The 23,446-nt window shown below is 34.2% G+C and overlaps 1 pseudogene; it reads left to right on the plus strand.

Annotated features, from left to right (window-relative positions):
• Window positions 1-9,026: 9,026 nt before the first annotated feature.
• LOC143535731 (flavonol 3-O-glucosyltransferase UGT89B1 pseudogene) lies at window positions 9,027-22,951 on the plus strand (annotated as a pseudogene).
• Window positions 22,952-23,446: the final 495 nt, after the last annotated feature.

Raw genomic sequence — 23,446 nt, forward strand, 5'->3', positions numbered from 1 at the left:
TTCGCAGGGACATCAGGGACCACATATATGGTCCCGGTCCAAATTTGGTAATTTTTTGATAATCCAAGAATATTTGACGAATTTATTACCATTTGTTAGCGTTTGTTTGGGAAATATACTTAAGCAGCTTGAAAAATTATGATGTTTTGTGGAGAACTAAGGTAATGCACCAAATGATCACATATAAATTTTGGGGTTAATTCAAGAATCCTAGCTATGGTTTATGGATTTGCTTTTATTCGAGTTTTAACGCTCGTTTTTGGCTCAAAAAGGTAATTTGGAAAAATTTTTAAGTTATGGAAATTTTACATGGTATTTTGGAAGTTATTTGGATCACTTAGAAAATTTATCGGATTTTTCGGGAATCGTTTGGTATAAACGGACGATTTACCGGTTAAAAATAACATATAAACAGATAATTAGTTATGCTAATTTGAAAGTTAAACAAATTTAATTCTGATAAAAACCGGAAGTTTTGTAATTAACGAACCTGTTGGGATATCATAACATCAAAAGTGGTCAAAAATCATATTTTTGAGTTAATTGAATAGAACCGAATATTTTATGAGAAATCAAGACAATTTAGGTGAATTGTGCGCGTTTTTCTCCAAACCAGACTGAATAAAAAAAAATGAGCCTTGTAGCAAATCCAGACATCTAAACTATGATTTTTCTTTATAAATTTAATCATTTTATCAACCGACACGTTTACCCGAGTTTATGTGATCATACATGTTTTCTAAATGCGTAAACGATCAACTTGGCCCAACACATGAAACGATGAAACTGAGCCAAGTTCGATTTTAAACAGTAGACATTGAACAACGTCATAATCTAAGGCTACTGGTATGTTCTGGGTGTGACAGCTATACCCGGACTAGATATACAGCCTGGTTTAGTATGGAGACTATAATAATAATAAAATATTAATATTATTATACTACTGATTATAGGGACTGAGTGATAACAAGTGAAACAAACCGCGAACTGATATCGTGCTGATTACATACTATACAGTGAGTTTCATGACCCCTCTTTATAAACTGTTTTACGAACTTTTGGGGTGAAAAACATGTTATTTATAACTATATATCTGAAAACATATAATGATGTGAATTATCTAAGTGCTAACACACCGAAAGTCCCCACAATCACAGTGATTAAATTTGAGCCGGTGGCTTGTGAATAGTACTATTGGTTTGACAAACCCAAACGGAATCGGCATGAATGCTGTGACAGACTTTACACTGTTTGCACATGTACATAATCATACAAACATGCTATATAGTGTTAGATATGGCTACTTGGGGCATGTTGTGGGCGGAAATGGGGCCACAGTGGTAGATATTACCTGGGAAATGGAGGCACTTAGCGCAAACAAACAGTCGTGGCTTCACTGTAGCTTAGCATAATTATATCACATAGATACATACATGAGTACATAAACGTTCTTACATACATACATGCGTATATACAAACTATGATCGTTGTACGCAAACTGATTTGTTGAAACTCGTGAAACTCACCAACTATCTTTAGTTGACCTAAGTTGTTGGGTAAAGTCTATACATGGACCCACACTTTCACTCTCCTAACTTTTACCGATTACACACTCAAAACCCATACCTATATTGTTTTCTATCAACCCACTATTCAATCCCATACCATGCATAAATTTCAAAGACTTTTATGATCCTTCTTTTCCCTTTTTCCTAGCGCAAAACCAGCTTTACTCATACCATCATTTCATTTCAATGTTCAAATTCTACATTCTCCATCTCTCTCTCAATCTAATATGCACTAACCCAAATTCCACACATATCTTTTAAAAACTCTAAGCCATAATATATATGGACCTATATGAGTATATATATAATCTCAGCCTCCAAAACCATTTCTAATTCTTTTTAAACGATTTGAAGAGTTCCAAGCTTTCTCTCTTAAGTGCTCAAGCAAATTATCTAAGTGGGGTTTGAACCTTTTCAAGCCAAGAAATTTTTTATTTTTTTCTTTCACCTATAAGCAAACCAAGCTTACTAAGTGAGTACTTAACTTTATTAAATCTATTTATTTTTCTCTTTACATAGAAGTTTTAAGTTGCTCATGCTTTAAACATCCACCCAAGTAGCTAATTTGGTTTACATCACTTAAAAATAGGAAACTAAAGCATTTATGAACATCTAATAATACTTGACAACTTATAAAAATGGTTAAGAGTTATATGAGACAAGTTAAACATTAAATATCTTGTTAAAATACTCTAAAAAGGGAAAACAAATGAAAAATGATGAACATACATTTTTGGTAAATTCGTGGAGTTAATATATAAAAACCTTGTTATAAATGTGTTCATAAATAAGCGATCATTTTGATAATTGCACCAATATTATTCTTGTATAAAAACATGGCTTTTAAAACTATACAAAAGGAACTATAATGAAAATCATAGATTTATATTAAATGTTGCACGTATTATCTAAGATAATAAATACTGCATACTTGGAGGAAATTATATGAAGTTTCAACATGGGGAAAAATCTATTTTATACACATAGCCTTGATCGAGCTAATACAACGTTTCGAAAATAGTTACAAGAGAAGATAGTTATAATGATTTTTACATGAAAATAAAGAGTCATGTTTAGAACATATTATTCTATATAGTAAATATTTGAATTATGTATATTTATTAAATGATGCATACTTTAAAATAAATATATAATTTTTGATAAAATTATTCATATGTTAAAAACAAGCTAAATTTGGATTAAAATGATTATTACAAAGTACTTGACCTTTCTCAAAAGGACAAAAATTTATCATCATATATGGTAAACGAAATGTTCGGTTGGAGAAATCAATCGACACAAACAAAATAAACAAAACGTTCGGTTGGGAAAAGCAATCGATACAAACATAATAAATAAATAAACAAAATGTTTGTGTTCGGTTGGTGAAAGCAACTGACACAAACATAACAAATGAAATAGCTAATTGGGTGAAAGCGACTAGTATAAATCGACTTGCAAGTCGATAATGATAACTAACTGACCTTGCGCGTTTAGGATGTGAAGGCACCAGACAATGGGTCTAAACTAAAACTGCTAGCAAACCGAACATTGAACTCACGAGGTTAGTTCACGACCCCTTTTTACCATTTTACTATTTTACAACTAGGGGGAAACATACTTGCACTATTTTATGCGATAATTGAAAATACAAGATGTTGCTCATCATGTGAACATAAGTTGGTATCCCTAGGGATCGAAAGATCAGTCACTTGGGATCGAAAGATCAGTCACAATTCTAACCATTAACTATGGCTTAGCCTGAAATTATGTGAGTAGTGCTATGGGGTGAAATTATGTCGATACACATTATCGAGTAGGCGCATATAATTTTAAGAATTAATCATGGAAGTTGGGCATACTTATGATTAATAGGCCTTGTGTTGGTTATGGGCTTATGTGTTTCATATTAACTTTCTATTCCTTGCAAGCTTACAAAGGATCATTCATGGTTTGATTTAATTATCGCACTTATCTAAGGATTTCTTAATAAGAACTGTTTTGTTATCGTGTCGACTATGCCCGTGAACTCACCAACCTAGTGTTGACGTTTTTAAGTATGTTTTTCAGGGCAAATTAAGCAAGGAGATGTGGGCATTACAAGAATTTCATATAGGATCACTGCTTTTGAAGGTTTTCATTTTTATAATCAATAGCGTTTTAATTCATAAATTTGAAATTCTAAAGTTGTGTTTTGTAACACTTATAAATAAACTGGTTTGCAAACCTTAAACCATTTGGTGATCCATTAATCTAATGTTTTGTGTTAATCAATAGCTATGATTATCCATGAACGTCGCACGCTCGCGTTTCCGCCTTGGTGGGGTGTGACATCCCCTAACAGTTTAACTGTCCTTGGGGCAAGAGGATAATTTACTTAAGTCCTTGACTTCGTGGTTAATGACTTGGGGTGAGGAGGCCCGTGTTACGTGCTTGACCGAGGAAAATATTATTTTTGCCTTATTTTTATATTTATTAATTTAATTTTTTATAAATGTTATTTATAAAAATATGAACTCAATCAGCCTAAGCTGACTTTGTGTGTATGTTAGATTGATTTTAGGTTTGAGGAGACAGGGAATACCGCTTGGACGTGCTTGAGGCGACCCGAATGTTTGAAGGCATTTCTAGTTGAAGAACTTTTATGAAAATAAAATAGACTTTTATTTATTGCATAAACTTATTTAAGAATTTTATTTGGATGTGTTTCCCGGTTTGGGATTTACACTTGATAACTTTTCCGCTGCATGTCACTCAAGACTTATTTTTAATATATCAAAATCACTTTGACATTTACATATGAATATTATGGTGTGATTACCAACTATTTGATTCCCGAGTTTTGGGGTCTTATAAGTTGGTATTAGAGCCAAGGTTCGAGGGATCCAGGCATCCTTTGATGCTTGGACCCAAACTGTTAAGGGGAGGACTAGAAATGCCAACCGCGGGTAGCTGCACGACAAGAGGTAACCTTTTGTTTTTATAAGTATTAGACTTACTTTTGTGTGCATAAATTGTCTATGTTCTAGATATAATGCCAATATGGTTAAGAACAGGGGGTACTTAGGACAGGCGGGTAAAGTAAACGACTAATCACACTTGATCAACATTATTAGAAGTTTACCATTACTTTCCATGTTCTAAACACTACTTGTGCTTGATTGTGTTAATGTTTTGTCTTTGTAGGGATAAGATATGGCTAATATTCGTGCAGCTAGAAGAGGTCGTCCCAGCAGTCGCGGTCGTAGGCCGTGTGTCGACACTGAGAGAGAGAAACCGATTCCTATGCAGGAAGAGACCCCGGTTTATGAGAACGGGGATAATCCCACGTTAGATCCTTCAATGTGCGCGACCATCGCGGATGAGGTCTATCAAGTTCTTCATAGCGCTATTCCAGAAATTGTTGCGGAGGCTGTTAAGGCCATGGAAGAGTTTGTAGCTAAGGGTTCATGCAAGGGGGACAAGGTAAAGAGGGGTCGAGATGAAACCGAGTTGACTATGTCGAGTGATGCTGAGGAAGGGGTTCGTGCGGTTAATGTTACTGCTCGGGGTTGCTCGTATGGGGATTTTAAGAAGTGTGACCCCCCTAATTTTGATGGCACGAAGGATGCATCAACGACACACCAATGGGTGAGGGAAATGGAGGTGGTTCTGAGAATTAGTAAATATAAGGGGGATGACATGGTTTCTTTAGCTACTGCTTTGTTTCGTTCTGAGGTGTTGTGCTGGTGGGATAATTTTACTCAGGTCATGGGAGACAGGGTTGTTAGGAGGGTGACTTGGGAAGAGTTGAAGCAATTGGTTATCGAATAGTTTTATCCTCCACATGAATTGGATAAAATCGAGCAGGAATTCTTAACCCTGGAAGCAGGTACCATGACCCATCGTGAGTATACTACAAAGTTTAACCAAATGGCTCTTCTATATCCCGATCTGGTTACTCCTGAAAGTAGGAGGATTAATAAGTATGTGAAGGGTCTCCTGGTGGATATTTATAGAGGAGTGGCAATTACCGACATGAGTTCCTTTCGCTTGGTGGTTACCCTGGCTGGTACCTTGTTTGATCAGAGAGAGACGGTAAGCCTGATACATCCTAAAAGGAATTGGAACTGAAATTCTAACCCCAATGGAAAATGGTTTGGAGCAATGGTTTTACTCCGGCTGCGAAGAAAGTTAGGATTGAGGCGTCTAATTCTAGGGGGTGCGTTTTTTTTGAAAAATGTAAGAAGTGTGGAAGACCGCATAGAGGGGAGTGTAAATCTAGTTCGACTGCTTGTTTCCGTTGTGCGAAGACCGGACACCTCCGGTTCGAGTGTCTGACTTTGACTTGTTTCCGGTGTAATGGGTCTAGGTATTTGGCATCCAAGTGTACTGAAGGTAAGGTGGGGGTTCTGAGTGGGAAAATTCTTCTAAGGTAAAGGTGGAAGACAAACCCAAAGCTAAGGCTAGGGCCTTGAATATCTCTATGAAGGAGACGAAGGAGAAAGTGGACGTTGTTTCAGGTACCCAATTTATTCCTCTTATTCTTTAAATTCTCCCATTATATTTCTCATCTTTTTGAAAACTTATGTATAATTGTTTAGCTAACAAGTATCATACTTTCATTACAGATTCCTTTTTACTTAATGAGCTACAGGCTTCGGTCTTGTTTGATACCAGTAGGAGTTTTGTTTCTACCACATTTTGTGCTATGTTAAATAAATCACCCGAGCGTGTAGACGATGTGCTTGAGGTTAAAATATCCGTAAGGAAGTCTGTTTCCGTGTCTAGAGACATTTAGGGTTGTCTTATTGAGCTGTCTGGGTATAGGTTTCCAGTGTAGTTGTATTTAATGCCCCTGGGCTGTTTCGATGTGGTACTTGGGATGGATTGGCTAGCTAGTGTGGATGCTCATATTATCTGTGGTCAAAAACTCATGCGTGCGTCTCAAGGCTCTGGATGGGAGTCAAATCACTGTATTCGGTTATGTCCATGCATAAGGCGGGGAAACTCATGCGATGAGGTTTTGGGGCATATTTGGCGTATACTATAAACGTGAAACTGATGTTGCTACCGTCAGGGATGTTGAAATTATTCGGGATTACCCAGATGCATTCTCAAATGATTTGTCAGATGTGCCGCGGGATCATGAGGTCGAATTTCAGATTGACCTTGTGCCTGGTGCCAAGCCTGTTGCATGAGCACCTTACCGTCTAGTACCGAACGAAATGAAGGAACTTATGGCTTAATTGGAAGATTTTCTTGACAACGACTTCATTCGACCCAACATCTCACCTTGGGGTGCCTCGGTCTTTTTTTGTCAAAAAGGACGGCAGCATGCACATGTGCATAAACTGCCGCGAGCTTAATAAACTTACCATGAAAAACAGGTATCCTCTACCAAGGATTGATGACTTATATAATCAGCTCCAAACAGTTAGTTCTCAAAGATCGACCTTAGGTCTGGGTATCATCAATTGATGATTCGGGAGCAAGATATTCCTTAAACCGCTTTCCGCACTCGGTATGGGCACTATGAATTTCTCATGATGTCTTTTGGGCTGGCCAACGCACAGCGTTCATGGATCTTATGAACCGGGTGTGCAGACCAATGCTTGATCGTTCTGTCATTGTTTTCATTGATGACATCCTCGTTTATTTAAGAGCGAAGCTGATCACGCTCTCCATCTTATTGAGGTCTTGGATGCTCTGCGAAGGAATAAGGTATACGCGAAATTTTCTAAGTGTGCTTTCTAGTTACGCGATGTTCAATTTTTGGGTCATATTATTAACCCAAATGGCATCTTGGTAGACCCCACGAAAGTGGAAGCCATAAACAAGTCTGAACCTCCTTGATCACCATCTAAAATTCGTAGCTTCTTAGGTTTGGCAGGGTATTATCATTGGTTTAGTCCAGATTTTTCGGAAACAGCCTCATCGTTGACCAAGTTAACTAAGAAGGGTGTTAAGTTTGATTGGGGTGTTGATCAGGAGAAAGCTTTTCAGGAATTAAAGAGCAGGTTAACGCATGCACCAATTCTGGCTTTGCCGGGCGGCACCAAAGATTTAGTTGTCTATTATGATGCGTCTTATCAAGGGCTTGGGTTTGATCTTATGCAGCGGGGCCGAGTCATAGCTTATGCCCCGTGGCAGTTAAAGCCTCACGAGGAGAATTACCCAACTCATGATCTGTAATTGGCAGCGGTCGTGTTTGTGCTTAAGTTGTGGAGGCATTATTTGTATGGTATTCCTTATGTCATGTTCACCGATCATAAGAGTTTAAAATATTTCTTCGAGCAAACAGAACTGAACATGAGACAGCGTCGTTGGTTGGAGTTAATCAAAGATTATGACCTCGAAATTATGTACCACCCAGGTAAGGCTAACGTGGTGGCAGACGCGTTGAGCCAAAAGGGGAGGCCGAAACCTATTCGTGTGAAGTCTTATTAGCTTATTCTAAAACCTGATATTTTGAAACAGATAGCTAGCATTCAGAATGAGGCCTTGCAGGTGGAATGGATTGTGTCAGAACGTATGTTGGGTCAAGAAAAGTTTTTGGAAGACATCGGTGATGGAGTGAAGTATAAAGATGGTCGTTTATGGGTACCCATGTATGGGGGATTTAGAGTTAAAATTTTGGATGAGGCTCACAAGACGCGCTATTCTATCCATCCGGGCGCGACAAAGATGTATCAAGATCTGAAGAAGAATTACTGGTGGCTTGCTATGAAGTATGAGGTGACTCAATATGTGAATAAGCGTTTGACGTGTTTGCAGGTTAAGAATGAGCACCAAAAGCCTTTCAGAAAACTTCAACCATTGAAAAAACCCCGTGTGGAAATGGGAGCATCTTACGATGGATTTATAACTAAATTACCTCACACGCCTAGGAGTAAGTATGACACCATTTGGGTGGTTGTGGATAGGTTGACAAAGAGTGCTTACTTTTTACCAATAAGGAAGACTTATAATTCCGAGCAGCTGGCCGATTTTTTATCCGTGAGATCGTGACTAGGCTCGGGGTTCTTGTGTCTATTGTTTTTGATAGAGACATGTGTTTTACCTCCAGGTTTTGGGAAAAGTTTCATAAGGAGATATATTAGTACTTCTTATCACCCGCAGATGGATGGCCAATCCAAAAGGACCATACAAACTCTTGAGGATATGTTACGGGCTTGCGTTATCGATTTTGGTGGTAGTTGGGATCATCATTTGCCTTTGGCCGAGTTTTCTTACAATAACAGTTATCACGCCACTATTGGAATGCCATCGTTTGAGATGTTGTACAAACATAGGTGTAAAACTCCTATCTGTTGGGGCTCCATTGGGCAAAAGCAATTAGGAAGTTTAGAGGTGGTTGAGGCTACTACTGAGAAGCTTGATAAAATCAAGGCTTTTATGAAGGCTGCCTAGGACAGGCAAAAGTCCTATTCAAATAAAAGACGGAGACCTATTGTGTTTGAGGTTGGTGATCGGGCTATGTTAAAGGTTTCTCCATGGAAGGGTATCATTCGTTTCCGTAAGCGTGGGAAGCTTAGCCCTATGTTCATATGTCCGTTTCGGATCTTGTCTCGTGTTGGAGAGGTAGCTTATAGGCTGGAATTACCCGATAAACTTAATGGAATTCATCCTACTTTCCATGTGTCGCATCTGAGAAAGTGTTTGGCAGACAGGGAGGCCCATGTGCTTCTTAGTGACATTGAGCTCGACAGTAAGTTAAATTATATTGAGGAGCCTATCGCCATTCTTCACCATTAGGAAACGCATTTGAGGAATAAGGCGATTAAGCAGGTGAAGGTGTAGTGGAAGCACCGGAGGGGTTCCGAGGCTACTTGGGAATCCGAAGAAGATATGATGAGGCTCTATCCGCAACTGTTCCTGTCGTAACGAGATTCGGGGACGAATCCCAATGTAAGGGGGTGGACTTATAAGACCCGGTAATTCTCATTAAGGGCATGAGAGTTAAGTTTGTACAACAAACGGGATTTGATCTTTTAAGTTTAGGGGCCTCGTGGTACTTTTTGAAAGCCCATTTATTTAAATTTGAGAACAAGATATCACACTTTGCAAGTTGGGGGATTAGTTTTGTAAAACCATCAAAGTTATATTATGTTAGCCTCCCATTGTCTTTCTTGCGTTCGGCATTTAGTAGTCCCCCCCCATCAATTTTTTTATTAATCCAGCCAATTCCAAGTGATACCCATCTAATTCAAGGTTAGTTCCATGCCATGAAACATCTTTTTCATCTCTAATCCGTTTTTTATGCTCGTTATTTGATCAAGTTCATTGTTTAGGTCAAAACCGGAGGCTGTCCAATTAAGATATTTCCAGAATTAAAGAATTAAGGTTTCTTGTTCTAGTAACTCCCTAGGTATGTCATTTACATCATACTAAAATATCATGGCTATCGGAGTTGTTTTGATTGGTCAATTGTCGATAGTTCGAAAACTAAGGTTTTTCGGGTGTTTAGTCTTTAATTGTTGCAATTCGCTTGTTGGTTGAGGGAATTGCCAACCCATTCAGATTGTGTAGTATTAGGGTGATATATGGGCTATAAGAATATTAATGTTTATCAAAAGGTGGCTGATTTGGTTAGTGATTATTCAAACGGGTCATTAGAGCGCGAATTACCGTTTAATCATTAATTCGTGTGTTGTACAAGAGAATTGCCGACCCAATCAGCTCGTGTAGTGTCGTGTGGTCGTATTCGCTGTAATAACATTAAATTTTATCTACATGGGGCTGAATTGGTTGCTGATTACTTAAAGAGTTAGTTAACGCGCGAGTTCGGCACAATTAAGTTGAAACAGGTGTAGTTTGGGACCCTTTTATCCCGATTTTAATTAAGTGGAGTTTTGGTCAATTAAAGGGCCGGGGGGCTGATGCAAATGAACTAAGTATGGGTGAGGCTTCGGGTCAATCCAACCATGTTAGGGCGTTTCGTAGAGCGGGCGAGTCGATGCGGTTTATTTGGTGATTGTTGTGTGCTATAACTTGACAGCCTTTTGATTTTGAGGGACTACCTAGAGGTTCTCTAGCTCGTTGATAGTTGTGTGATCCGTGTTAGGTGAGTTTTATGATGCCTTTTTTAAATATTTTATGTTTTGGGCTTGCATGCACACTTCACTACGTTTTTACCCGTTTAAACAATTTGGATGATGTTGCATAGAATTTACTATATTTATATATTTTGAACTTATATATTTATTTATTGTCTATGCTTGAGGATTCTATTTAGTTGATGTTTGACTAAATTGTATGTTTGTGTGTGGCCACCGATGTGAATGTTTTTGTTAAGCCGTGATTCGGTCAAATGGAGGATAAAATTTCTTATACCCCTTCTGCGGGATAAGGTGAGGAGTCCCCAAACAGTTTAACTGTCCTTGGGGCGAGAGGATAAGTTATTTAAGTACTTGACTTCGTGTTTAGTGACTTGGGGTGAGGAGGCCCGTGTTACGTGCTTGACCGATGAATTTATTATTTTTGCCTTGTTTTTATATTTATTGATTTATAAATGTTATTTATAAAAGCACGAACTCACTCAGTCTAAGCTGACTTTGTGTATATGGTAGATTGATTTCAGGTTTGATTAAAGTTTGACGAAATTTATCAAAATTTTAGTCTTAAAGTTCATATAATCATAGTTTACAATGATGATGTGCACATCATCGAGAGAAACGTCCAAGATTTTAGAGGAAGAATTTTTGAAAGACCTTGACATGGTATGATTATTGCTCAAACTATAGTTCAAGTGTATATGTAATTATATGTCTATCAATCCATCAAAGTACAACTATAAGATGCTGACAAATTTTACCATGGACAAAATTTCATCCTTTTAGTATGTTAAAGGATGTCCAACAATTACTCTATATCATTTCCTAAAATAGAATGAAACATATGGGTTTAAAAGTGCCATAATGAAATGCATATGCGTATTAATATTTATTGCTAATAATACAAGATTTTTATATATTTTATTTATAAATATCGACATGTGTCCACCTACGAGACATTGGAATGTGTTAAAACATATATTTCAAGTACGAACGATATGAGATTTTGTTTTACTAACCCATCAAAACAAGTTTGGTTAGTCTTGTTGATGCAGAGAAATATAATAGAGTTATGGATACAACTGATATGTTTGACAGATGAAGCAATAGAAGTTTTCACGCGAAAATCATGCAACATTGTTCAACTTAAGGATGCACATGTCAAAGGATGAAGACGCAAATGATTTACTACAACAGTTTTGGGCAACCTTCACAGAAGATCGGTGTTTACCATTTTAACGGGTATACGAATCAAGGGGGAGACAATATGCACTGGACTCTTTTTCGCTTAGCTATGCGTTTGTCCCATGGGGTTTTCTTAGCAAGTTTAAAGAGGCAACATCTCCAAGTGTATTAAGTTGATAACCAACGGTGTGTTATAAATATATATTATTGTGGTTATCAATACCTAATGTAGATTAGGTTTTTTTTAGTTATCTTCTCCTATATATACATCTTATTGTACCTCATTATCATATACACATGATTAATGAAATCTCTATCTTTATTTCTATGTATTTTTCTCATATTCTTAGGCTATTATGCTTGTTTCACAATATTTAAAGGTTTTGGTATTATTAAAAATAATGCGATAATTGATTTACTCAATTAATTATTTAAATATTATAAATATAATGCTTTATAAACTATTTTTTCTATGTTATTTTATTTAAAAATGAACATTTGTTCAAATAAGTATAATAAGTTTATAGGAATTTTAATAATTAAATAAATTTTTAATTACTAAATTTATTAATTTATTTAAAAGAGAACAATTATCTTAACACCAACTTGAAGGTCCATGAGTAAGGGTATATAAACCCGTTAAAACCCTAAGCCTCATCCTATCCGTTTCCTCCCTTACTTTTTAGAAACACACACAGGCTACTCTCCTTGGCTTATCCCGAAATTTTAAAGAAAGAAATTGTTGTCGCTTAGTGGTTCCCGCATCAAGATGTTTAAGAATCGTTAATACCTCAAACTCGTTCCAAGATCAAGTAGAACCGAACCTAAAAGAAAAAAAAAGAGGTATGATTTTGAGTAAAGGTTGATCATTTGATGTGCAATAGCCTTGAAATTTAACTTGGTAATATGTCTAGCTAGTTAGGTGAAGTCAGAAAGTTGGTGGCTAGGTTCAAATAAAATCTTAGAAGCTAAATTTGTTGTCTAGGATTAAAGATGGTTACACGTAATACATAAATCTAGTAATGGTCTAGAAACATTCGGCTCATGAGGCGAATATTTCAAAAGCAAAATGGGTTGGGTAGGTGAGTGGGACATCTGCATGGAACATCCGCTAAAAGGCAAAAGAAAACTTACATTCGCAAATTAGTGGATGCGAATGTCGGCAAGTAATATTGCGAATGTGATTGGGTCTAGCTCATTTCCAATTGCAACTGTGGTGGGCCAGTCATGTAATTAAGCCCATTATTGGTATATGGATCCGAGTTCCGTGTCAATAAACATAGGCTTGGACTAATGCAATTAAGCCCATTATTGGTATATGGATTCCAATTCTCTAGTCATGTCTCAGACCCAATCGTTCCTTGCTTAGAATCCGTTTAGAAGAAATTATCCAATTCAGTTAACTAGACTAACCCGGTTGGCTCCGATAATTCAGTTTGCTTAGTTAAGATAGTTTGTTTAGCCTTGTTAATTCATTTAGCTTAGTTGACTCAGTTATTTAGTAGAGTTAGTTGCCTAGTTGACTAATTGACAAACCATATGTTTGATAGTTGGTCGTGCTCGGTTGAAGAAGAGGGATCTTGATTTATACAGGACGTAATAGGATTCAAGTGAGTTTCCAGCCCTTCTCTTTACTTGTTCAAGAATGTGTGCATACAGTATATCAAGTTGGTCTAACCGTGCCGGTGTTGTTTAAAGTTGAGATGTTAGAACGTTAATATATAAATACTGTTTGTATATTAATATATAAATACTGTTTGTTTATGTAATGTGTTCATAGTGTTATGTAACGTTAATATATAAATACTGTTTGTTTATGTAATGTGTTTATAGTGTTATGCTATGGTATTCCTATATATAAATAATTATATTATTTGTATAAATAAGCATACAAAGAAAAAGTGTGTATGCTTGTAATTATTTAAGTGCAAGAGTGTGTAAGCAGCAGCTACGTTGGGGCTTATTTATGCTTTATGCAAGCATGTACGTAGGAAAGTGTGTGTGGTCTATATATATATATATATATATATAATACTAGATTTTATCCCCTGTATTACAGGGGTTGTTTTATATTATTTGTTTTTAATATTTATATATGTATATTTAGATTTTAATTTTATTTATTGTAAGAAAATTAATAATTAATATACTTAAAGTTTGATGATGAAATGGTTTCACAAATAAATGATATGTTATAATCTGGTTTAAAAGTTATCTGGGTTTGGTGATACCCATTACCCGTTTATTTTTTTTTTATTATAAAATTGTTTCTTAATTTTAAATAATATATTTTTTAAATAAAATAGGATATTAATTTTTAGTATATCCTTATTTTATAGGATTTTCATATCAAATATTGATTAGATTAATTTTTAATATAATGAGATGTTATAACCCATTTAAGAGCTATCTGGGTTTGGTGAGACTTTTACCCGTGAATTCGGGTTAAATGCGTGAGAAACCTTCATTTACAAATAAAGCAATATGATGGCTCGAGAGAATGGTTGTTTTACATTTTTCATTTTTAATATTTATTTTTTGGATTTTAATTTTCTTTATTGTAAGAAAGTTAATAATAAACTTTGGGTTTGATGATGGAAATGTTTCATAAATAAATGATAAGTTATAACCTGTTTAAAAGTTATTTGGATTTGGTGACCCATGACCTATAAAATTTTTTATTAATTATAAATAATATCTTTTTCTTTTTAAATTGGATATTAAATTTTAGTATATCCCTATTTTATAGGATTTTCATATCAAATAATTGGTAAGATTAATTTTTAATTTATGAGATGTTATAACCCGTTTAATAGCTATTTGGTTTTGGTAATACCCATACCCATGAATTTGGGTTAAATCAATGAGAGACCTCCATTTAAAAATTAAGCAATCTGGTGGGTTCCATAAAAGGGGGGAGCGACCACATCGCGACACGTAGGATTTTAGGGTTTTCGTTTATATATATAGAGGAGAGTTTAAATAAGAAGTATCATTTTCCTAAGAAAGTTAAGAAGGAGGGCATTTTGGTCCTAATAAAATAAAAAACCCCATACTTCAAAACCCAAATGAAAACCATTCCTCTTCTCATCTTCTTCCACCATTCTCTGCCACCTTCTTCACCGGCACCACCACCTTCTCAGCCACCGACCCCTGCCGCATGCAACCTCCGTCTCCCCCTTTGCCACACCTACCGCCGCCAACTCTATAACCACCGTCAACCAACTCGGCAGCTCCGCCACCACCGTCACCCACCTCACCACTGTCTACCCCGATGAAGACGACGAAACTTAATAAAATCAGCTCGTTGGAATTCCTCACCGGATGATCGATTTTTGTTGTCGGAGTGAGTGGTTGAAGTGGCATTTGGTCAGTGGGGTATGATTGTGCAGTTCTCAATGTATCATTCGCCTAAACTTTCGATTCTTGAAATTGATGTTCTCGCTGGAAAAGCTTGACACCAGTTGCAGGAAAATCGATTGTGATGATAATGATGATGATCGATTGATAGATGAACATGTCTTCACAAATTGAAACATACTAAGCAGAAGGAAAACAATTTTAATTTGATTTAGGGATTGCAAGTAGATTTACGGATTTCGGTTAAAACACAATGGATACTAGTTAAAACACAATAATGGATAAAAAGGATTTTACTATCTTCTATGGTTAAAACACAATGATGGAGACAAAAGTTTTTGACGATGACATTAAATGTGTCTTTTCACCATGGAAAGGCACAATAAAACAACAATAACAAAAAATATACAATGAAAAAAAACAAAATGAACTATTACACACGATGAAAAAAATATACAATGTTAAAACATAATTGTATAACATAATTTGGTAAAAACACAAGTTGTAAAACATAATAGACCATATGAAATAACACTATTTTAAAACACAATTGTGTTTTCATAATTTGGTAAAACACAATGAATAAAAACCACCATAACCAAACCTACAAGAAAATTTATAAAAAACCCCACTAATTTTCTTTTTATGTTTATATACAAATATGGTACTCATATTAAAGATAAAAAACGCTCGTTATTATGGTGATTTTTTTATAAAAAAAATGTATTATTACATAGTTATGGTCGTTTTAAAATGACGGGGGAATTGGCATATACCTTGCATGTGGAGAGAGAAAATCAACAAATGTGTTATTCCCCTTATGCCTTTACCCTTATTTCTCACTTGGTTTACCTCAAAAACTAATCTCAACCATCCAAGTTGAAAATCAATAGACAAGATTATTTCTTATCCTTCCTACAAAAACAAGACTTCCTATTATAACCTAACCCTATATATATATATATGGTAAGGTTAAAATAAAAACCCACTTAAGTTGTGAAAACTCTAGAAACTCATTGTCAACCACATGTTTCTAATTAAAGATTAAATCTTGTGGTCCACAATTAAAGTTAATAAAAAATATAAAAGTTAATTTACATTTTCTCTCTCCTGAAAACATATATAAAAATTAGTAAAAAAATATAAAAAATAGCAAAACATTTTTTTTTATGTTTTTGATGTTTTGTATTAAATTTAACAACATATATTACATGTAATAAAAAAACGATGTTACATAGGGTTTTCACGGGTTTTCACAACTCAAGTGGGTTTTCATTCTATACTTTGCCTATATATATATATATATATATATATATATATATAGGGTTCAAATAAGAATAAAAAGTTTCCTAGGAATGGTAAGAACCAATAGATTTTTGACATTTAGCATTAAAACCTATGGTAAAATAAGAATTCTAGGAAACTATGTCGGTTATAATGGTAAAAGGGTAATTTTAGGAAACTATGTCAGTTTTTGGTAATTTTAAATCTCAACCATTGATTAACATGACCCAATGGCTATGATTTATTCTTACTCTTTCTAGAAAACTACTTATTTTTAGGATAACCCTCCCCTATATATATATATGTAAGTATGTATGAGACGAGTGTGTAAGTATAAGTATATCTTTATATATGCCAGAATGTGAAGAAGAAGAGAGTAAAGTCTACGAGTCTTGCATTGTGATATGTGTAGTAAGGATGGTAAATCCCTCTAACTAACTATCTTGTAAGTTAGGATGACAAATCCCTCTAACTTCTTGTAGGACGTAGACGATGTGTGTCATGAACGTTAGGGAGGACTAAGCCTCTACACATGTGTGTATATAAGTTGTGTAAATAAAGTAGTAGGAAGGGCAATCCTTCGGTATACTCTCGTGTATAATTTGTGTGGCGTAAGTATTAATGAGGGCAAGCCTATACATGCTTCATGTATAAGTTGTGTAGCTGAAGTATTGGTGTGGGCAAGCCTCTATATGCTTTCGTGTATAAGTTATATGATGTAAGCGCAAAGGAGGACTAAGTCTCTATATGCTTCTGTGTGTTATGATGTAAGTGGAAGAAAGCTCAAGCCTTTACGTACTTACGATGCACGGAAGATGCCAAGTTGGTGTGTATACAATTATATGCGTAAGTTGTGTTATATATATATATATATATATATATATATATATATATATATATATATATATAAGCATGTTAAAGAAGAAGTATGTGCCAAGATGTATCAAGTGGAGTCGTAAGCTACAACCCACTCAACGAAGCTAATTTTTAGTATGCACACAAGAGGTTGATTAACGAAAGTGAAGGAGCTTGGAGTGTACGCAGGGTTACCCACATGGTGTTGGTATCCAAAAAGTAGTTTTAAAGGGAAGTTTTACATAAATGTAGTTTTATTCCGCGAAAGTTTTCTGTAAACACTAATATTTAAGTTATGTTCATGAGTAAATTAAACGTTAAGTAAGGTTCCCGGGTTTGGGACCTTACAAAAGATGTTTTAAAAAAATAGATTTACTAATTATAGGATTAAATAATGGTATATTAGTTTTTATTAATCATAACTATAATCTTTTGGTCGCTGTCGGTCCCAATTAACAAATTGGCTGATAATGATCTCACATTTTATCATATTTGTTCCCTACGGCACGATTAACAGAATTCTAGCGCCGTTAGTTGCAGGTCACCAGAAAAATGTTTTTTCCTGGGAAACTCCTATTTTTATCAGAAAACTCAGCATTTTCCTCCCAAACATCTTTGTAACCTTGGATCAAACCTTTAGGAATATTTTTCTAGTAAAATCTCCAATTATTGAGGTCACCAGAACCCTAGAACCATCATCGAAATCGGTTGGTGGTGCTCAAGTGGTGGCGGTTGGTTGGGGTGCGTCAGTTGATGGTGGTGGCGGTGTTCACGTTGTGTTCAGATTGAGTTTTCCAGCAAAAAATGTGACTTTTCTGGCCAAAATCGTTTTCCCAGTGACCTATGAGTGACGGCTTTAGGATTTCGTTGGTCTCAAACCATTAAGAACAAGTACCTTAAAAGATGGGACTGTTATTAGTTAATTCGTTAGTTAGGACCAGCAATGACCAAATAAGATAGTTGAAATTATTAAAAACCAATATACGTTAAATAAATTAGATTTTTATTTAGATAAAGATTTCAAATTTAATAAATTTATTTAATTAAGTTAATCTAAATACAAGGAATAACTATATAAAATTGATTTTAATTTTTCTATTTTATTTTAAGAAATAAAACGAATTTTAAAATCATTTAAAATGATTTTATATATTTTTCTCAATATTAAAACGTGTAATTTTTTTTTTAAAAAAGTATAACAAATAAGGGGTACTAAGGCTCCAAAAAGTGTGGAACTCGAGAACCATTTCTTTTACATGTAAAAAAATAATATAAAGTTCGATTTGACATGTAAAAAAATTTGTTTTAGCATAAACTTTTTTGTAGTTTTTGCTTATAAATACATGTAGAAGACATTCCAATAAAAAAGTTTTAATTTTCTAAAAAAAATATATTTTTTAACTTCTTTTAGCCAATTTTAAAATAAAAAATAAATTTATGAAAATGACTTCTACATCTGTAATATATATAAACAAAACTCCTAGAATCCTACATGTCGCGATGTGGTCGCTCCTCTTTTTATGGAAGTTATCAGATTGCTTGATTTTTAAATGAAGACCTCTCATTGATTTAACCCAAATTCATGAGTATGGGTCTTACCAAAATCACATAACTCTTAAACGGGTTATAACATCTCATTAAATTAAAAATTAATCTTACCAATTATTTGATATGAAAATCCTATAAAATAATGATATACTAAAATTTAATATACAATTTAAAAAGAAAAAGATATTATTTATAATTAATAAACAATTTTATAGTAAAAAACATAAGCGGGTCATGGGTCACCAAATCCATATAGCTTTTAAATGGGTTATAACATATCATTTATTTATGAAACCCTTTCATCATCAAACCCTAAGTATATTAATAACTTTCTTACAATAAAGAAAATTAAAATTAAAAAATAAATATTAAAAAACAAAAAATGTAAAACAACCATTCTCTCAAGTCATCAGATTGCTTTATTTGTAAATGAAGACTTCTCACGCATTTGACCCGAATTCACTGGTAAAGGTCTCACCAAACCAAGATAGCTCTTAAATGGGTGTTATAACATCTCATTATATTAAAAATTAATATCATCAAATATTTGATATTAAAAACCTATAAAATAGGGATATACTAAAAATTAATATCCTATTTTATTTAAAAAAAGATATTATTTATAATTAAGAAACAATTTAATAATAAAGAAAATAAACGGGTAATGGGTATCACCAAACCCAGATATCTTTTAAACCGGATTATAACATATCATTTATTTGTGAAACCATTTCATCATCAAACTTTAAGTATATTAATTATTAACTTTCTTACAATAAATAAAATGAAAATCCAAATACACATATATAAATATTAAAAACGAATAATGTAAAGCAACCCCCGTAATATAGGGGATAAAATCTAGTGTGTTTATATATAAATAAATGCTCTAAAAAGATTATGTAAAAATGTTTTTATACATGTAAAAATGAATTTTTTATTATTATGTTTTTTACATGTAAAAGATATGGTTCCCCTCATCCCTACTTTTTTGTGGATCCCTTCTGAACCTATTATATATATATATATATATATGTGTGTGTGTGTGTGTGTGTGTGTGTGTGTGTGTGTGTGTGTGTGTGTGTGTGTGTGTGTGTGTGTGTGTGTGTGTGTGTGTGTGTGTGTGTGTGTGTGTGTGAGATCAGGATCATTTGAGAACTTTTTGAGAATTGAGAACTATGAGAACCATTTTGGACCACAAAAAGTACCCAAAAATAAAAAAATCATAAAACAAAAAAAAGAAACAAAAATAAAAAAATCAAAGTTCTTATTTATCATCCCAGTTTCTAAAATAAAAAAAAGTAAAAAAAAATTATCGATTTAGCTAAATTATATACATATGTATAGTATGTACATATATGTACACACATGTTTATTTTTCCTATACACATATGTATAATTTAAGGTAAATGATAATGCACATATGTATACAGGTTTAAGTTCGGGAGAGAAATGAGATTACTGTGAGAAATATGATAATTGAATATGGGCAACTACTTTTATTTTATGTTTTAAATGTTTAAAAATAAATAAAAAAAAGTGTAAATGCAACAATAAATGCATTATCTCTCTTTAATTAATCCAACTAATATAACCATAATAAATCACTCTATAATTATGGATACACATATCATATACGTGTGTAGGTAATATGTTTTAACAAGTGTATGTTATATGTTTTTGTTTTGGCTGTATATTTTTTATTGACATTTAATGATAATATATGTAAGATAGTTTTTTGTATTATTCATCACAATGTACCTGCGTGTTGATTCATATTGATATATTGAGTTGGAGAAATTGGTTTTGGATAGAAAAAAAAATTAATATATGAATAAATTGTATTTGTGTAGGATAAAATTTTCGAGTGTAGGTTATATGTTTTTCGTGTATAGGTTATACGTTTTCGTGTGCTTGTGTAGTTTATTGATGCTGAATTTTGTGTTTCGGTTATATATATTTCGTGTGTAGGTTATATATTTTCTTATTATTAGAACAAGTGTAGGTTATATGTTTTTGTGTAGGTTGTGTACTTTTTTGTTGATATTTAATGCAAACACGTGTAAAGTGTTTTTTATACTATTTATCATAATGTAACTACATGTTGATTAATATTAATATATTGAGTTGGAAGAAATTGATTTTGAATAGGAAGAAATTTTAATGTATGAAGAAATTGTACTTGTGTAGGATAAAAATTTAAGAGAGAAAAAATAAGTTATAAAATGAAATATTATTACTTTTCAATTATAATAATTTGATTAGTTATATTAATTGAATAGATAATTATTATATTTATTAGTTATATTAATTGAAAAAAGAGTATGCATTAATACTTTCCTCATTTATCTTTAAGCATTTAAAACATACAAAAACTAGATAATAGATAAGCTTATTTAATATAATAGATCGTATCAAGCTTATTTAATTACGCTACTAACAATTATTCAAGCAGCGTAATAAAATTACGTCAGGACATTACAACTAGTATAATTTTATTGCACTTCCGTTTTTTAAGTAGTGTAATTTTGTTTATGTTGCATGTAGAAGTGTAGCGTATAATAAAATGCTACTTATAAAACTCCAGAATGATAATATTACGCTAATTGTGACGTCGTAGCATAATTTTATTGCGCTAGTTGAAAAACTGTTAGCAACATAATTATCTTATCACGAAATTACGAAAATGCCACCACGTCTTTTCCTTTCTTGTACTTTTAATTTACAGGAAAATTTATTTGTTTCCCCTGTTTATTATCGTTACTATTTATCTGTTAATATTTATTATTTATTTAGTAGGTTGGATATATATTATGATATTTATTAATCTTTTAATATCATCAGGGTTGGATCTAGGTAATTTGGGTGTGGGTTCACAAAACCCACTGAGTTTCGGATTTTATATCGAATGCCTATATAAAATATGAGAGTGAACCCACATATAAATTATGAATGAACCCATAAACAAAGTTTTCATCATGACCTAGTGGTATACACCCTGCTTTGTTACTATGAAAACCTGGGTTCAATTTCCACTTCCTGGATCCACCACTGAATATCATCTCTAGTTCATTACTTTTATCTTTACCATTTTTATTCTGATCTTTATATAAAGTTTTTCAATTTTCTTTTAACTTTCAAGGTGCTTTTAGTTCCTCAATCATTCACACGTTGTGGCGAGACATAGAACAAGCTAATGCTAATAATAGCTCTGGTGATGAAAACTTCTTGCTAGCATTCCAAGATATCCCCAACTCGCCGGAGTTTAGTTGGTGGCAAGTACCGGAAGTAATGCGTGATTATAAAATCGGAGATGAAGATTTCGAATGTTTCAGGAAAGGAATGTTGAATAATATGACAAGTTGGGGAATCATGTACAATACATTTGATAAGTTGGAAGAGGTTTACATTGATCACATGAAGAGACATACCGGCCATGATCATGTTTGGGCTGTCGGCCCATTACTACCAGAAACCGATGGCCCAATATCTGTAACTGAACGTGGTGGGTCGAGCGTAGTGGCACCCGACCTCCTGTTCGCATGGTTGGACCAAAAGCCGGATGAGTCTGTTGTTTATATATGTTTTGGTAGTCAAGGGGAGTTAAGTGAGAAGCAAATGAGTGCATTAACAGGTGCACTTGAGCTCAGTAAAGTTTATTTTATTTTGTGTGTGAAGGGAAGCGGTTCCGTTCTTAGTGGGTTTGAAGACTGGGTTGGTAACCGTGGGTTCATAGTAAAAGGTTGGGTCCCCCAGCTGGCAATACTAGGGCATCGGGCTGTGGGCTCGTTTGTGACTTATTGCGGGTGGAACTCAATTCTCGAAGCAATTATGTCTAGTGTCGTGATGTTGACACGGCCAATGTTCGCGGACCAGTTCGTCAATGCTACGCTACTTGTTGACCAATTGGGTATCGCAAAACGGTTTTATGAGGGCAGACCCGAGAGTTTTCTTGACTCAGTTGAGTTGGCTAAGTTGTTGGACGAGTCGTTGGGTGCTGATAGACCCGAAAGAGTTAGAATCAAAGAGCTAAATCATATAGCTACCAAGGCGGTCGAACAACGAACATCAGCAAGGGATTTGGATGCGTTCATCAAGCTTGTATCTGAGATATGAGATCGTCAATCGAAGATTAATCAATCAAAGTCGTTAATCATTAGTGTCTTTAAGGTTGTTTTGTTTGATAAACATAAAACATTTTGTAGTCATGGATAAAGACCAATTGCTAAGTTTTTCATGTTTTCTATCGTTTTGGCGTCACTAATCTTGCAATGAGGTCATTAATTTTGTGAATTACTACTTTTACATACCCTATTAGATTTTTAGAAGCAAGTCAACGTCTATATATATAGAGAGAGCCCCACAAGAAGCTGAAGAATGTGCAAAAGCACTTCAACATCAAAAGTAGACCAATTATCCTAAACAAGGGGTCTACACCACACTTAATGGTCTCAACTTTAACCACTCCTGTTTAATGGTCTCAACCAACCAAACAACATTACTCACATTCATGTTGAACACTAATGGAGATTGTAGCGGGCGGTGTGAGGACAGCCATGTCACCACCTTTTCTCTCTCTCTCTCTCTCTCTCTCTCACACACACACACACA

This window comes from Bidens hawaiensis, unplaced genomic scaffold, assembly GCF_021521415.1.
Source record: "Bidens hawaiensis isolate Kalapana, Puna unplaced genomic scaffold, B.hawaiensis_p1.1 tig00010577_1, whole genome shotgun sequence".
Classification (NCBI taxonomy): Eukaryota; Viridiplantae; Streptophyta; class Magnoliopsida; order Asterales; family Asteraceae; genus Bidens; species Bidens hawaiensis.